This window comes from Bacillus rossius, chromosome 11, assembly GCF_032445375.1.
Source record: "Bacillus rossius redtenbacheri isolate Brsri chromosome 11, Brsri_v3, whole genome shotgun sequence".
Taxonomy (NCBI): Eukaryota; Metazoa; Arthropoda; class Insecta; order Phasmatodea; family Bacillidae; genus Bacillus; species Bacillus rossius.
In genome coordinates, this window is record NC_086338.1 from 12,539,830 (window position 1) to 12,558,524 (window position 18,695).

Below are 18,695 nucleotides of genomic sequence, written 5' to 3' on the forward strand. Positions count from 1 at the left end.
TTCTTTCCTTGCACGCTTGCAGTTGTTAGGCTAATATTACACTATGCTTTTCTGACGCTGCGGCTAAAACTTACACTGAATATATATTACTTTTGACACGAGTAACTAAGAAATTTACTTTATCTTAAGTGAAGTATAAACAGACTTTTGAAACATTTATTTAATAAATTAGCTGTAAAATTCTTTATTTTTTAATTTTTAGACCAGATTTTTCTAATGAAAAAGGTGTGGGACTAAGTAAGTTGTATGGTTGGATCAGATTTAGCATGTTTTCTTTAAAGAAGCAGTACAAATAACTGATATCAAAATGAATGTAAAAATCGAACAATTTCTTATATTTAGTTTTTAAATTCAACTTTATTTAATTATTGCTGTATGAATGTGGTAATAATAACAGATGGACTGGGTTAACATTCAAAAGTGATGTTAACTTGTGAGAATTATAATATATCGATGGTGTTATGCAGTAAGGGCCTTATCAACCAAATTTTCGATTTTGACATTATGGTATCATTTTTCAGGATTTTCCAAGCTGAATAGATTGACAGTAAGGGCGTTATCGTAGCCTCAATAACGTAAGAGATATGGAAAATTTAAAGGGTACTATCAACACAGTTTTATTTTGTCTATCGTGCAGTAAAGGCCTTATCACCTTTGTTGAGGGCACTGTCAAAGTTTGTTTAGGAGGTATAATCAGTTTTATAAATAAAGATTCATTATTTATATTAGTTCTGTAGAAGTTGTTTAACACAGCCCATTTCTTTATCTTATTCTATGAATTTGAATGGCTTGTATACATAATATTGTTTGCTGTCATTTGCTGTAAATGTGTTGTTGCAGAAATGTCCGACTTTAGTAGAGGTCGCTTATTAGTTAACCTTGTGTTAAATCAAGAAGATGAAAATAATTCGATAAGTAACACAGGTAATATTGTACAGTCAGTGTGTGATGATACCTCCAAGCCTGGTTTAGAGGTTAAGAAACGTCTTGCAAATGTGCCAATTAGCAATAGTGTTTTTGAAGGTGAGGGTTCTGTTTTAAATAGAGACAACCGAAATGTTGACGTTAATGTGGTACAATCTTCAGTGGTACTTACCAGCAACGATATAGATAATGCCGAGATAATATTTGATGGGTTTGTGACAGTAACGGACAGAAAAGATGAATACCATGATACTAATCTTTATAGTGTGTCCGAAAATACAAATGCCACAGCCGAAAATTATTTTGCAAGTAACATGCCAAGTGACAATATCACTGAAAAAGTATGTAATAGTGAATTGGTATTGAACGAACGTGTCGATGAAACGTGTACGTTTGGTAGTGAGCGTGGTGACACTGTGGTTGCAAATGAGAATGGAACATTAGATAACGAAGGCAACATCAGTGATTCTATAGGCGCACAAAATGGAGACAACGCATCAGATTCTGATGGAAATGCTAGCAATCACAATGACATGGAAAGTGAAATAGCTATTGGCAGAAAAAGGCAAAGTAAAGAAGAAAGGGGACGTGAGAGACGAAAATACTGTCTTGTGCAGCTCAGGTACAAAATAAAAGGAGATGGACTTCTGACAAATCAAAGCTAAGGGAAACAAGGTGTTATTCTTTCCCATCTAAGGGAAAACGAATAAATGTTTGTTTGAAATTTTTCGTGAAAACATTGAACATCTCTGCAAAAACTGTGCGCATTACATAGGAAAACAAGACTGGCATAAGCACAGCTAAACCAGATGAACGGGGCAAGAAAGAACCTGCAAACAAAACACCTACTACTATTACAAAAGACATACACACTTTCATACAGAAATTGCCAGCAGTGCCATCACACTACTGTCATAGTTCTTCCACAAAAACCTACATACCAATTGAGTACAAGAGCCTAGAAAATGTGTATAGGCTTTATAAGAAAGACTGTCAGGAAAAAATGATCCCCTTTGCTAAAGCTGGGGTGTTCAAGAATGTTTGGAAGGAATTCTACAACATTGGAATACACATTCCGAAAAAGGACAAATGTGTTGTATGTTTGGCAGAAGAACAAAGACGTTTGGAACACGGTGGTATTTCTACTGAAAAGTTTGAAGACCACATTAAAGAAAAAGAGGCAACAAAAGTGCATTTTACGAACGATCAGAAATTAAGTGGCACTGAAGGATTTTTATGTGCTAGTTTTGACTTGCAAAAGGTGTTAAACACACCACATGGTGACAACATGTTGCTATATTACAGTAGAAAGTATTCTGTATACAACTTTACTGTGTATGAAAACCATACCAGAAAGGTTTATTGCTAAAAAAGTGTGAACACACATTCACTCTACTGTGACAGTTGTCCGGGGCAAAACAAGAATCATGTTACATTGAGTATGATAGCTTATACTTTGCAAAATGCACTTACACTCACAAGCATAACAATAAATTACCTTCTCCCAGGACACACATATATGCCTGTAGATTCAGTTCACGGTGTAATAGAACGCAGCCCAAAACACAAAGTGGTATGGGCTCCATCCGAATGGCCTACATGGATAGAAAATGCTAGAACATCACATGGACCATACACTGTGTATGTCATGAAGTACTCAGACTTCAAAGATTGGAAACCAATTGAAAAGAAGTTTTTTCCTACACAAAGGAAAGAACATACATCAGGAGACAAGATAAAGTTTCAGGAGATACGTCAAGTGAAATTTATGAAGACGTTTGAAACAGTTGACATCAAATATTCATTCCAAGAAGGCAGCGAATCTCAAACTGTGACCATTGGCCCCCATAAAGGAAGAGGAAGACCACGACAAGAAGAAGACTGTGAGCTAAAGCAACTTCACAAGGCCAGACATCCAATTTCAGCTGAGAAATATAAGGATTTGTGGCAATTGTGTGAACGCAAAATTATACCGCAGCGGTGCTGGGATGAGTACCAGAAGATACCCTGGAAAGCTTCTGTAAGAGACTGTCTACCAGAGACCCATGAGGAAGATTCTGATGAGTAATTGTAATTAATTTTTTTTTTGTATTGTAAGATGTTAAGTCAATGTATACTTATGTGTATTAGCCTGAAATTTGTTTCAGTTGAAATATTCATAATAATTGTATGTTTCTTGAGTGATTCAATATTGTAAAACAGATGATAGTTTAATTATGCAAATGTGAATGTTTTAATCTATTTAATTAAAAGAACATTGTTTCATTGATAAAGGAATGTTGATGTAAATTTAAGTGCCTGTTCTTAAAATTCCAATATTCTAAATGTTATTGTCTTAATTTTTTAGAATTCATAAAATTTTAACAAAGTTAAAAAAACCTTTCGTGCAGAAAGGGCCATGTAAAAAAATATTTTGGTCACTATCAACTATTCAAGGTAATCTTGCAAGCAGTAAGGGCTTTATCGACATTATATAGTTTGTTTCTATTATTTTTTTGACATTAGTAATTGTGTGTGGAATATGTCATGTCTTATAAAAATACAATAAAATTAAATTTCATAATTAAATATTTTGAGATTTTTATCATGAAATTGTGATTTTTGAGGAAGTTTTTCTGTTCTCCTGAATAAATTACATTTTGTTGATAGGGCCCTTACTGCATAACACCATTGATATCATATTTCAAAAGTACGTGTGCGCCATGTTCCGGTGCAACCATAGTAAGTGAATCAATGAATTATTATTTTAACACATTAAATAGTCATAATTGATTCTACACAAAAATATCACCAAGAATGTATTGAAATACACATTATTTTATTCCGAACTTAAATCGTAACTGAAATTTTAACACCATACATAATTTTACTACAACAAACATATTAAAAATGTAAATCTACTTAAATATTTGTTGTAAAGCCAATTTAATTAAAACGCCAAGGTTTCAACCGAGTAGGAATTTGAATAATTAAAACTTATTGGCAGTTTCTAAAGAGAAATGTGTGTAATACACCAAGGACCTTTCACGACTGCAGTGAAGATAGCATCGACAATGCAATAGCTGCAGTCAGTAGGAATAACACGGAATAGAGACTATACTAAAAATCTGTCAAATTAAAAGTCATGCTACAAAATAAGTATGCTGTTGATAAAAACAAAACCTTTTAAGTGTTTTATAAGGAATTTCCGAATAGAAAAAAAGGTTCATATGAAGAAAAAAATACTAATATAATATAAAGTAAACTTAATATATGCAGAAGAGGCATGTGAGGGGAGTATGTTTAAAATAATAGTTTTATAATTAATGAAACACGAGATTTGTCGCGTTGTCGAGGTGTATATAATGGCGTAAAAATCGTTTAACATGATATAAAGGAAACTTTATTAAATTACCCCCTTCCCTTTCCTCTCTTCCAGAAGAATCTATGTAACAAATTAACGTCTCCGAGCAACGCGAAAGACAGACAGAAAAACTAATTTATTATTGTAATTGACAGAATTGATAAAAATGCATAGCAAAACAGGGTTTAAAATATATGCATTGATCTTAAAAGTAGAGAAACTTTAAAATATATTTAATGTAAAGAAAGATGGTTTGATTAGTTAGCAAAATGTAATTAGGTACACACTGATGGCTAGCGTCTCCCTTCTGAGCTCCGTGTGCGTGGCTGACAGAAAATAAAGACGAGACTACAATCGCATTACTTAATAAGGTGCATGTCAATGAAATACTGTAACGCTATAGGCGTATAAGCTTGACAGAAGCAAGGCACTAAGACTAGGGATTGCAATACAGCTAAGTGGAATCCCGCAATCCCGCGGGATCCAGCATCATCTGAAGGCCTGGGGGATCTCGCAAAATTCAGTCAAATTTGCCATAAAATGCATGCACTTTTGTATGTTGTAAGTGAATCCAATTATATGTACAAATAAGGCGTTTATAAATTATTGATTTTTATAAACAAAAATATGCGTCTTCTTGGTTAGAACTTTTGCAATTTTTTTAATGATGTTACATTACATGACACTTGCGTTGCCTTCTTCTTTAAACAACAACTAAATCAGATTTTTTTTTGTTAAATGGGTATTTCTGTATTCACTTAAATATAGAACAAGAAAACAATGTCTTTAAAAATTTTTTGCTACCTTAAAATATTTTTAATGACTCTTTATGTATATACCATACGTTGACAAACATTTCTAAAAATTATTATTTGCATTAAAAGTTATGAAAGAATTTCATCATATGAGAATAATTGTCATTAATTTTTTTTTTGTATGAAGATTTACCAGCATTCTTTATATTTTCAAGACATGTTCAGTGAGATTGAAAAGTTAAAGAATAGAAAGAGTATTTGAAAATAACAGACTTCCTGCTTGCTGCGGAGGAGATCAGTCACCTAATGGGCTTGGAAGTGTAAAGACCACGGTGGATTTTTTGTCGTCTTCCCGAGGTTCAAATACCGTAATTGAATTAATTGACACTAATAATTTTTTTTCATGTGACTGGTTTCAAATACGTCTTAATAGTTGTCTGAAGAAAAGAGAATGAAAAAAGAATTCATAATTTTTGTAATTTATAAAAAAAATTTTTATTTGAATCTTTTAGTTTCTGGTAAAATGGGAATCCAGGATTCAAATTTCACTCGAAGTATCAAATTCTACCTGAGTTATATAACTTTATTAGATCTGTTATTTTTCTGTCAAAGTAATACGTCAAAGTCAGGTAGAACCCAACTTTAACAACAATAACAACTCTAAATTATGTTTTCGACTCGCCAGACCTTACTACTTGCAAGAATCCAGAAATTTGTTAGTCCATGAAAATGTTATGTAATTTTGTTCTCTTTTAATGTTAAAATATTCAAGTTAACCAACATGAAAATATCTGTTTAAATGCTACTTTCCTTATTCATTTAATTTAAAGGAATTTTGTAACTGGTAAAAATTACGACAAAATTTTTGTGACTGTAGAAGTTACACTAATTATTTTGGCAACCAAAGCCAAGTACAATTAAAAAATACAGCAGTATGAATCAGTCCACCTGGAAATATCTTCAGGCAATATTTAGTATGGTTACGAAAAAATAAATACTTAAATTTGTTTTCAGGCTAATTTTTCATATAAAATTTTAAACAAAGTTTTTAATTTTTATTGAGTCTAGAGAAATTGTTTTAAAATAGAATTCAGAAGTAGGAGCCTATTAAGCGTTAACACAAATAAATTATGGGTAGTAAAAGTAAGCTCAGGAACAGTATAATTAATGTAAGGTTATAAAATTAGTTCTTAAAATAAAGACTCTCTTAAACAATTAACGTTATTGAGTTAAAATAAGATAGGATGGCTGGTCGCTAGAGCAGTATCAAATATAATTTCGAAACACAACTCATAAACTTTGTGCGTGTTTTTGGCATTGTTTTCTTGATAATCCAATACACGTTCAAACTCTATTCGACAATCCGTTTGAAGTGTACAAAACAATGTCGCTAAGATTTTTTTTTTCATTTCCATTAGCCTACAACACAAACTCTAGATGATTTACTTACAAATAAAAAATGGTTGAAGTAATATCTTGTAACGTGTAATAAAACCATTGAACCATCAAGTATATATTTTAAATTTTCATGATTATAAAGCCCTGCAGTAAATAATAAAATTTACATATACAAAAAAAGCATATGAAATATGTTGATTTCAAAATTTTGTCAAAATATAGACCCGTAAGTCTGCTAAGTGTGTATTTATTAGACCAATTTTTAAACTAAAATAATACTATTTAACTGTGAATTGCACATAACGAAAACTTAAAAAAATGTTTCACTGTAAATTTATTGGCTAACTTTCTGTGTTGTATGGGATGATTATGCATTTTCTATAAGACGTCGACTAGCCGTAATCATTAATGCATTTTATTACAAGTAATACTAAAGCGAACAAACATTATTATTGAACATTGTACTGTGACTTAATTTATCCGTTTCACAAATGACCAATAAAGCGGAGCTTTATCAATAAAACGATATAACATATAAATTTAAAATATTTGTTTTAATTACACAGTTTAAAAACACGAAGAGTTATTTGGTGTTCACTATTACAAAGAATAAACAAATCGTATTGTTCCCAGTTTTAAAACCATTCAATCAAAACTACCCATCAAGTTTTAGGCATTGCTAGCTAGTTTAAATGGCCGTTATTTCCATCATATTGGTAATTGGATGATAACTTTATTTTTAACTCAGTTGAAGTAATTTTTTGTTAGATTGCGCTTCAAATAGTTTAGGCTATTTTTTTATAACATTGTTCAACTTTGTGTTTCAATTGGAGATAAGCTCATTTTTTTACTATTCTACAATTAATAATATATAAAATATATTTCTCACATATGTTCTTTGTTAAATGTACGTACTGTGTGGAAATGCCATAGTTAATAAAAAAAGTTTATAAAAATGTAGTATTTAAAGGAACCAATAGAAAGAACTCCTGGTAAAGATGGTTAGGTATTCATCTCCATCTAGCGGGCAAAGTGAGAACTATGTAGGGACTGCATGAAAGACTGTATGAAAACCTTCACCACAAACTACCAACCGAATGTTATCAATTCAAGATCCACACAACTTAGAAAATCATAACTTAGAAGTGTCATAACTTAGAAGTGTCATAACTTAGAAAATTCTAAGTTGTGTGTTTCTAAGTTATGACAGCACCCCCCTGGGGGGGTCACCCATTTAAAAAAAAAAACTAAAGATTTCCGTGGAGGGAACATTTGATGAGTCTTTAAACAACTTTTTGTTGTGCCCAGTGTTTACTGGGCCGGTTACCGTTAAACCACTGGGCCCGGGGGTGAGGCGGGGAGGGGGAAATCTAAAAAATCAAATTGGACAAGTATCGTTCATGGAAATTTTTTTTCTTTTTTTGAACTATTACCATGCACAATTACATACCTTGCTTCCACACATTCAAGCCAGTGGGGTTGTTCGCCAAGGCACCGTAAACTTGAGACCTATGAATGCATTACATACCATACACAGATGAAAAAAAAAATTTACACTTCACTGTACATAATTCTTAACACTACTTCACAACACCTTAGTTTAAATTTTTTCACCGGGACAGCGCGAAAGCAGTCCCGTTTACCAAAAATTACGCGCCCGAGTTACCCACATTTGGGGTAATCGCGGAGGTCAGCTCAACCAAAGTGCAAGGGAAGAGCCTCACCCTGGGGAAACCCCTGATTGATCAGGGTAGCCCCTACGCCAGGTAAGTATGCTGTGCAGTGTTTCGCTTTTCTATTTCACTTGGAGCTCGGACCACCTCATCAACGTGTTTTGAGGTTATGTACTTTAACCTCCGAAACAGCTCTATTCTCAAACATAACACTCCCGTGCCAGATCATTTAAACACATAACACTACACACCAACAATGCAAATACAATTTTTTCCTAAATTACCCGTTTCTACTCGCACCTCGTTTCCTTTGTTTCTGTACCCACGACGACGGTCGACCGCCGCGTGCATTTGGTTACCCGTTTGCCGCGTGGCGGCACTCGGGTCGTCGCGTTCGCCTCGGCAAAAAGGCGGGCACCACGGCACAGTCGAGAGGGTAACTTTTTTCCATTAGCAACATACTTAGGGTTTCACGAAATATCGAGTGCCATGTCCCACGAGGCGATTTTCGGACGATTTTCAGCTTCAGGCTGCACGACCGTACACTATTTTCACCATTAATGGTGGTCCGCATTTGTTTCCTATATAGTCGGGATCTGCAAAGTTTCAACCGTGCTCTGGTTTCCCTTCAAACGTATAAATATTTCGCCTTTTACTAAAGATTGTTCTATGGTTTTTCGCTGTGCAGTGTATATATTATTTTTCCTGTAAATAAGCCTATTTCACGATCGTGACATGTGCTACGACATTCTCCAACATATTCTGCAGCCACAGAAATGAATGTGAGTACTTTTATCATGTAAATAATGTGCAATCGGTGCTTAAATTTTGTGTATTTTCGCCATGTGCTCGGTACACAACATGGCCGCCGCCTTTCCTGTCGCTAGACAGCAGTGATAGTGGCAGGAACGCAACTCAGTAAAGCCTTCTACTACCGACCTTCGGGCGCCATGTTGGTTTCACTACCCGAATAAATAATAACTTTAAACTAATTCCTGAACACAGTTTCGTTTTTCGTGGTGCATATAAACTATTTCTATTTTGTTCTAGTGCATTTTTTCGTAGATAGTGTTTAATTAACCCTTTCACTGCTACAGACGAATATATTCGTACGTAAATTTTGTCCTGTGTGTGCTAAGGACGAATATATCTGTCCTATCTAACTAGCATTGCCTGTGCGAAGGACGACTCGCTACTTTCGCTTTCACTGCTACAGACATATAAGTACGTCTATAAACCAACACTATCTAGTGGCCGTTTCTGTAACTTATGTAGTGTTTATCGATCTTCGTGGCCTGCATTCGAGGTTTGAGAGTATAGATACTGTAACTGTTTTATTTCCCAACAGAGTGTGTACGTGTCGCATCACGTGTGTATGCTCGAGAGAACAGTAGTCGATTGTGTCGTGTTTGTACTTTACAACTCGGACAGTTATTTTTTTTTGTTCACTCATAGATAGCGCTTACTAGTTTTTTCGAGCTTGGGAAATATTTTCAACCTTATTGTGTATGTCTTGTTTGGTCGCAGAAATAACGAAACTCGCGCTGTTTTGAATTCTTTAGGAGTAAACTGAAGGCCTACTTGTTATTCATAGTTGTTTATACCAGTTGATCATGTTTTTGGTTCTTTGAAGAGGATCGTATTTTTAGTGGTTCTGTATAAACGGTATGTGAAATTTTGATTTAGTTCTTTGTAGTATTTACCCATGGCACAAAAAAAATACACAAATGAGGAACTGCTAGCAATGCTTGCAAATAGTGATGGCGACGATGTGAGTAGCATTTCAAGCAGGGACGATGGCTGGGAATCTGATAAATCACAACCTGGACCTTCCACGTTGACGTCACGATCACCAGCGAAGCAAAGATTCCCTAGTTCACAGTCAGAAAGTGAAACGCGCGATGAAGAGCAGGAATACGAACCAACAGCAAAAAAAATAAGACCAGAAGAAATAGCTTGGACACAGGGTGAATTTGTGCCTCATATTCATTACTTTGAAGAAAAAAGTTCTGGTAATCAAACTTGTTTGACTGAAGCTGAAACCGTTAGTGATTTTTTTTACCATTTTTTTTCAAAGTCAGTTATGGAGCATATTGCTACAGAAACTAAAACTGGGAGGAAATGTACACATTTTTAGCTGTCTGCATGCTTATGCCAAGAACAAAAAAAATCAGCATAAATGAGTATTGGTCCCGAGATGCTCTTCTAAAAACACCAGCTTTCCCAGAAATCATGTCCCGAGACCGTTTTCTTTTATTGTTGAGAATGTTGCATTTTTCTGACAACAAAGTTCCTGCGAATGGTGATAGGCTATGTAAAATTCGCACACTTGTTGACAGTCTCAGGGAGACCTTCAGATCTGCAATGAATCCATTTGCCAACTTGTGTATTGACGAGTGTCTCCTGCTCTTCAAGGGAAGATTATCTTTCAAGCAATACATTCCCTCAAAAAGAAGTCGTTTTGGTATAAAAATATTTGTATTGTGTGATTGTGACACTGGTTTTGTGCTAGATTTTATAATCTACACTGGTGCTGTGTCTGACATTGAAGAGGCAGGATTGAACCTAGGAAAATCTGGCAATGTTGTGGCAACATTACTGAAACCATACCTGCAAAAAGGACACACTGTTTATCTTGATAATTGGTACTCAAGTCCTACCCTTTTTGAATGGCTACATAGCAATGGTACAAATGCATGTGGCACAGTCAGAAAAACAAGGAAGCAAATGCCCAAAATGGACGAAAAGCTGAAGAAAGGAGAAGCTACTTTCAGGTCGTCTGAAAAATTATTAGCGCTAAAGTGGTGTGACCGACGAGAGGTTCACATGTTAACAACATGCTATAGTGCCGATATGATGGAGATTTCGCGCAAAAATGGAGAAAAGGTAATGAAACTAAAGTGCATCGTGGACTACAACGAAAACATGGGAGCAGTTGATAGTTCTGACATGATCATCACCTGTATCGAGAGTGTACGAAAATCTGTAAAATGGTACAAGAAGGTTTTCTTTCACCTCCTAGACATTGCATTACTGAATTCTTATATTCTGTACAAAACAGTGACTGGAAAAAATGTAACAATAGCCCAATTTCAGCTTGCTCTCATAAGAGAAATTCTCGAAAAACATTCAAAAGAGAGAAAAACTGTTCAAAGTGGCAGGCGATCAAACAAAGAACATCCAACCAGACTTGTCGGAAGACATTTCCCATCAGTAGAGATGACGTCTAAGAAAAATCCAACAAGGAAATGTAAAGTACGCACAAAGAACAAGAAACGTAAGGAAACTCGCTACTGCTGCAAGACCTGTGATACTTCACTATGTATTGTGCCTTGCTTTGAGATATACCACACAAAAGCAAACTTTTGAAGATTTGTGGTTTATTTTATGTACATATACCTCAATATAAAAGATAACATAAGAACACAAAAAGTTATTAAAATTAAAAAAATTAAAAAATTATAAATTAAAAAAAAAACTTTAATTAAAAATAATAAAATTACAAAAATAAAAATTATACATAAAAAATGTTAACTTCGCCAGTGCGATCAAACAGAAGGATCTGAATTTTATGATTTCATAAAAAATTTGTTCAGCACAAAGGGTGCAACACCTACAAACACAGCTTAGCAACAACATAGTGAGCTCTTACCCTCGTCTATAGCAGTGAAAGGGTTAATAGTGTTCAGACAATTATTATCAGTATGTACAATTGCAGCAAATGTAATTTTAATTTAATTTTCATTAACTTTCTCATTTCTTTTGGATCTTCTCAATTATTTTGGCTATTAATTTATTTCTTTAACTGTTTAATGTAATTTTACAAGTTTTATCCAGTTTTTATGTTGTAAATATTTTAGTTTGCGACTTGACCAACAATGGCGGACAAAATTCCCTTAATAAATGTAAATAGTGTAGTATATTGCAATATAATAATTAATAAGAGTGATGGACAGCCACGTCCCTGACTGGGAAAATTTTTCCTCACTACCACAAATAATAAACTCACCCCCCAAAAAGACCTATGGACGGCCCAAGCCTGCCACAACCTGCAATGACAGACAATCTGAGGGGGAACAGCTACCGCAAGGCCACCCTGAGGCCCGCTCCCGCCCACAGACACCAGCCACCACCAATGCCAAGCCCCAAACTGCTTGCGTAAAGGTGTCGGAGCTGCGCCCTCTTGACGGGCTCATCCCAGCAACGAGCCTACCCACAACAGCCACCACCATCACGACCAGCTCGTGCAGTGCACCAATGATGAGCCACACAGCCATCCCGTCCTTGCTCGACCTCCCCCGACCATGCACTCCCCCAGCAACCAGGGAACCCAACAAGCCGCACCCGGAATACCACCTACAACCACCACAGCACCACCAACCACCACCGCTACGCACCCACCCAGCACCGGGGCGGCCCTACCGCCATGGACCTGTCTGACGGGTTCCAGCCAGTGCGGAAGAACACCGTGAAGCGCCGCCGAACCACCTCCACAGCATCGGACAACTCCATCACCATCAGCAACCGCTTTGCATCCACCTTGACGCTTGACGACACAAATGAAGACGACACCACCGCCACTGACCAAGCCCAGACCTAAAACAAAATGGACCTCTGTACCACTTGACCACCTCCCGTGCTCCCCCTCCCTCTCCACCCTCAACAACAACCACTCACAAGATGCCCCCATCTCCTGCATCGTCTCCTCCACGAACCAGCCCTTCCTGACAGCTGCTAAGCTGCAGAAAGAACTCACCGGCCCCCTCACCATCAGAGACAAAACATCCTTTTACACCACAAATGCACGAGATCATTACTACCTCTACCAGAAGCTCGCCGCAGGGGGCTTCCAACCTTTCACCCGCCCCCACCACGACGAACGACAAGACCGGGTGGTCATCAAAAGACTACCCGACGACGAACTGAAGACACAACTACTACTTGATGGCTACCCGGTAGCATCTGTCCTCCCCCTGCGGATGCCCCCCGACGCAGACACCAGGCCGTTCCTGGTGACCACAAACCACCTGGGAGAGGCCCCCCAACTGCTCAACATCAGGAACCTCGGCGGCTGGGTTGTCAAGGTCGAGCAGTACCACGGGTCTGGAAGGGTCCCGCAGTGCTACTGCTGCCAGATGCCCATCCACCACTCCGTCAAGTGCGACAGTGCCCTCTGCTGCTTCAAGTGCGCGGGGGACACTGGTTGCGCGACTGCACCACCACCCCCGACAAGAGGAAGTGCTGCCTCTGCGGCAGCGTCACCCACATTGCCACCTCCCCTGAATGCGGAAACTGCCCAGGAGAGATCCGAAGCAGTGGCCGCCTACCTCCAAACCACCTTTACACCCGCCATCAACACCTCCATGTCATCTGACTCGTCAGACGACGAGGCTCACCACCTATCCCGCCACACTTCACTCCCCATCCTACCAGAGACTCCACCATTCCCCCTGGTCACACCGAAGGAGCTGCAGTCCATCATCTCCCACTTCCGACTCACCGCAGCCCCGGGCTCCGACTCCATCCCAACCCCCCTCCTGCACTAACTACCCCGCAAAGCCCTAGTCCTCCTCACCAAAATCACCAATGCCATGTTTTCCACTGCCACTTCCCATCCTCATGGAAGAACGCCATCATCTGCCCCATCCCCAAACCAGCCAAACCGCCCACCCTCCCCTCCTCCTACCGACCCATCTCTCTCCTCTCCAAAGTGGCAGAGAAGGCCATCCTCCAATGCCTCCACCCCATCATCAACGACCACCACCTACTCCCAAACCACCAGTTTGGCTCCCGCCCACACCACTCCACCTCCCACGCCATCGCCCAGGCAGAGCTCCTGGTGGTCCAAGGATTCTCCAGGCGGCAACACACGGGCATGGTGCTCCTGGACCTCGCCAAAGCCATTGACTCAGTCCCACATGCCTAATTGATCCACCGACTTGCTGCCACCAACATCCCCCCCCAACCTGACACAACTCCTGTGCTCCTTCCTGGAAGACCGCTCCTTCCAAGTCCGAGTAGAGGGCCAACTCTCCCAACTACGACCCATCCCCGCCAGTGTCCCCCAAGGAACCATCCTCAGCCCCCTCCTTTTAACCCTTCACATTGCCGACCTCACCCCTCCCCCAGGCACCTACCTAGTCCAGTATGCAGATGACACCTGCATACTGGCCTCCTCCGTCTCGGAGCAGATGCTCGGCGACCGTCTGAGCCGCGGCATAAACTGCCTCCAGACCCAATTCCTCGCGCACTGCATCGACCTAAACCCCTCCAAAACCTCCTCCATCCTCTTTCCCGATACCACCCCAACCGCGACCACCCACCCAGAATCCGCAATCACGTCATCCCCTGGACCCCCACCACTCGCTACTTTGCGGTAACCCTCCATTCTAACTTCACCTTCCTACCCCATCTCAACTCCATCCGAACAAAAACCCGCGCTGTCATGGGGCAACTGGCACACGTCCTCCGTTTCACATCAGGCACATCACTCCCCAACCGCATCACCGTCTACCGCTCCCATGTCATATCTCACCTCACCTATGCCTGCCCGACCTGGGCACACTCCTCCCTCTTCAACCTTTGCCCGATCACCCGCTCAATCTTCCTCGGCACACGCCTCATCTTTGGCCTCCCACGCGCCACCCTCCGCCAACACCTACTCCATCAAACCGGCCTTCCCCACCTTCACCACACCATCTCCCACAACACAGAAAAATTCATACACAAATGCTCCACCAACCTCAACCCTCTCATCCAACTTCTCGCTGAACCCCCCTCCCTATTACCCCACATCCCAGACGCCCCCTCTTCACCACTGCCCACCTCCTCCTGGGTGATGCTGCCGCCGATGCCAGGTGGGCCGAAGGATAACATCGGTGGCCCGCAACTCTACGATAAAGCACTGCGGGACAAAGCATCTACTCCGCTGCTAACCCCCACAAGTACTGCTGACCATAAGACCCGGCCGCCAATCTTCAGGCCAGACCCGAGCCAAACAGGCCTGGCCTCACCTGCAGATCATTATCATCATCATCACCAACAACAAAACAATGACACCACTACACATCACCACCAGCCTCCAAGGACTTATTTGTCGGAAGGGGCCCAGTTCCGGGTATTGTAATATATTGTAAATATTTTCTGTTTTCTGTTTTCATGTATCATTTTTTCTCCTCCATGTAAATATTTGTTCACTCTTTTCCAAATAAAGAGACAATTTTTGGCGGGGAAGACCCCCTGGGGGGGTCCCCCATTAAAAAAAAAAACTAAAGATTCACGTGGAGGGGAACATTTGATTAGTCTTTAAGAGTGAGCGTTAGTTAAATTTTTTGCTGCAGATTGGAATGAAATTTTGTCAAAAGTTTTATTTAGCTACTGTTGTTGTCTGTACGTGGTTTTGAAATTTTTCAAAACATTTGAATTGAGATATTAAACCTTAAGTTTTAATAATTTAAAGCCGTCGTATACAGAATTTTAAAAAGTCTCGTGTCTGACACGTTAACTATATATGCATGTAACCTTCTTGTTTACTAAAATAAAATTTCGTTTTAATAGGTGCAATAATTCTATCATAAATTAAATAAATTATAAATCTCTGCATAATGTATAAGTGCAGTCTTTTATGAAATCGCCTCTTACAAGTTACTAACATATTGTAGAGAGATGGGATGAAGCCCTTATAGAGACAAAGCACCATGGATATTTGTTAAGGCTAAAATATGTCAGAGCTATATCTGGGAAAGCCAAACGATGATCAGCTAATATTACCAATTTTTCACACGTAGCGAGTGCAGACGTCTGTGAAACTATTTCCACCGAAGTTCGTATTCGATGAATCAAAATGGAAGTTAAACTATTATACAGTAGGAAAGAATTCTGCATCGTTTGATACCTAACATATGTCTGTGCACTGCCTGGAAACTCTAATCGAAGGTTAGTCGAAAGTCCAATTTCGCGTTGTTTTTGGAATTTTACACGCAGCCGTTTAAAAATAATACGCGCTGAAGAGCGCTGAACAGTGCTGCTAAAGATTGAGCAGCGGGAACTTCCCTAAACCAGGTACTACCTGCTCGTGGTGGGGACTGGCGAGACCGCGGGAAGCCGCTTATCTCTCTTCAAGATCAGGAAAGGCGGCAGCGTATTGTTACCTGCCTCTTTCTGACCACTGAACCATGGAAGTGCAGAGAGTATCAGTGCTGTCGTTCAAGTTCCTTGTGCCAGCTGAAAGAAACTTGCATCAACAGCTTCTATGTTCAAAGAGATAATTAGTAATCTTATTTAACATTAATTTTTATTAACGTTATCGTATTTTTCCCTGTACACTTACAATTTATCTCACACATCTGCCTCCCTACATTCAGTACGCCTTCATGGCCAGTGACAGTAAACCTTGTTATCATTAAAGCCCGTTATGTAATGACACGGAAACGTAATCAAATGGAAACGCATCTCGTAAATGCAAGACAACCATTTACGGTACTTCGTCAGCTCGTTCTACAGTGTACGGATTTCACTGAAACATAACAAAACTTGCGCCAATAAAAATACTGACATCACGCTACATCATTGTAAACAAGCTCAAACGTGAAATTTTAAACATGCATCGGTTTTTATGTTTAGTTTACGTTAAATTGCGCATGATGACTTCTGTTTGATGCATTTAACTAGTCAAGCGGCTTATAATTAGAGACACCTGAATTTCGCGAATAGATTTCGTGAATGGTTGTATTGCATATCACTTTATCTCATATTCACGTAATACTCGCGTGTCTGGGCACTTAAAAAAATATATGTCAAATATTGTACCACACGTACGCTAATGTATGAATAATCACTTACTGTAATTTTTACATCTCAGAATGCATTTATACACAACACATTCGGCTTCATTTTTGATAAAACTTAACAATTAGCTTGTCTGTGTTTCACGGTAAATTCATCAATGTACTGAAATGTCACTTTTGGTTTTAAATAAATAAGTTTTAAATATCACACAGTATAAAAACATAAAATTGTGTGAATTAGCACATAAAAAACAAGGTAAACAACCTACATTTCATAAAATCACTGCTACATCCATCGGTTTTAAAGTCACAATGTATGTAGATTAACCGACATGCCGAAGGCATTACTTGTTGGAATTTCGCGCTTAATCTAGATCTAAAACTAAATATTTCCATTCATTAAAAGTGTGCTACAAATATACTTATATTTGTTTATTGACATTGTTTTTTTTTTTTTTCACTTGAGCCATCGTCGTTACCCAGCCTTTTTTTTTTTTTGGCCGTTCAAAACTGGTATTCCCGAAAGAGAGGTGTACACCAAACTAGACTTTTTTGATATTCCAGACAGAAGAAATGACGTCTTAAATAATAAAGCGGAAACAACTAGGAAATACATAAATATTGTATGGGGAAGGTACCTGAGGGTAGCGTATCGTACCCCGAGTGCAGACTTGTTATTGGGCGCCTTTAACATCTGCGTGCCCTAAGGGACGAAAGCAATGAAGCCCTGCAATGGCGAAGCGCTTGAATGAGCAGGGTGGTGGAAACGAGAGATCCCCGAGAAACCACGCCAACCACGAAATCGGAAAGATTCCTAAATGCGAAATTCCGGGCTTCTGAACCGCTGGGATCGAACCCAGATCGCTTTGGTGGGAGGCGAGGGGTCTGACCTCTCGACCGCCGCGGACCCTAACATGACTATTCAAAAAAAAAAAGAATAAAATGGACATGTATATGGCATACGTAGTGATAAAATAGTGCATTGCTATAAGCTGCATTGAAGAACGCATGCACAAGAGTTCGGCATTGCCCATTTCTCCATCTCTCTTACGTTTGCGGATGCAAATATACAAATATATGTGTACACTTACGTGTGAATGTAGAACGAACTTAGAATGTTTTACGTTTCCCTTTTCGTGATACGTATACCTTTGTGTGTCATGGTCAAACGGGCCTAATCATTACTTGCATAGCCGTTTCATAAATAAGTACTTAGGTACATACTTAAAATTAAATGTACAACTCCTGTGCCCAGAAAACGGCTCGTAACTAAATAGGCACTTCATTAACGATGCTAAGACTTTGCTGCAAATATTTTAGTATACAACGTGTATTTTAGTTAAATTTATTAACATTTCTGAATGCGTACTGCTGTATTTTTGTGAAATTAATACCACACACGTGATGTCATGGAAGTTGTTATTATGGCATAGTTGTAATGCACGTTATCTTTGAAAGATTTGTGCAATGGGAGTGCATGACTTGATGTAGGCTTTTGGACATACGCCATTGCTTAGCACATGTATGTCTGTAGAAGAAAACTACAAAAAACACAAATGAAAAAAAAAAACAAATTAAGCAAAATTTTTTAGCTGCTGTCAGGATTTAAACGCCACACAATACTCCACAACAGGAATATGGTCAACAAAAAAAAAACAAAGAAAAATGGACTAACAGAACGAAAAAAAAAACCACAAATGATGACAGAACAAAAATACCGAACCCAAAAAATTCAGCACAACAGTTGAAACGAGACAAAAACACACCAAAACGAAAAGACGAAACAAACACAATAGTTTTCCAAAAACAAAAGAGA

At 38.8% G+C, this 18,695-nt stretch overlaps 1 non-coding gene across 1 annotated transcript; it reads right to left on the bottom strand.

The window, feature by feature from the left end:
• Window positions 1–8,032: 8,032 nt before the first annotated feature.
• On the bottom strand, window positions 8,033–8,194 carry LOC134537127 (U1 spliceosomal RNA). Its single transcript, XR_010075943.1, has one exon. It is a non-coding gene; the product is annotated as a U1 spliceosomal RNA (small nuclear RNA).
• Window positions 8,195–18,695: the final 10,501 nt, after the last annotated feature.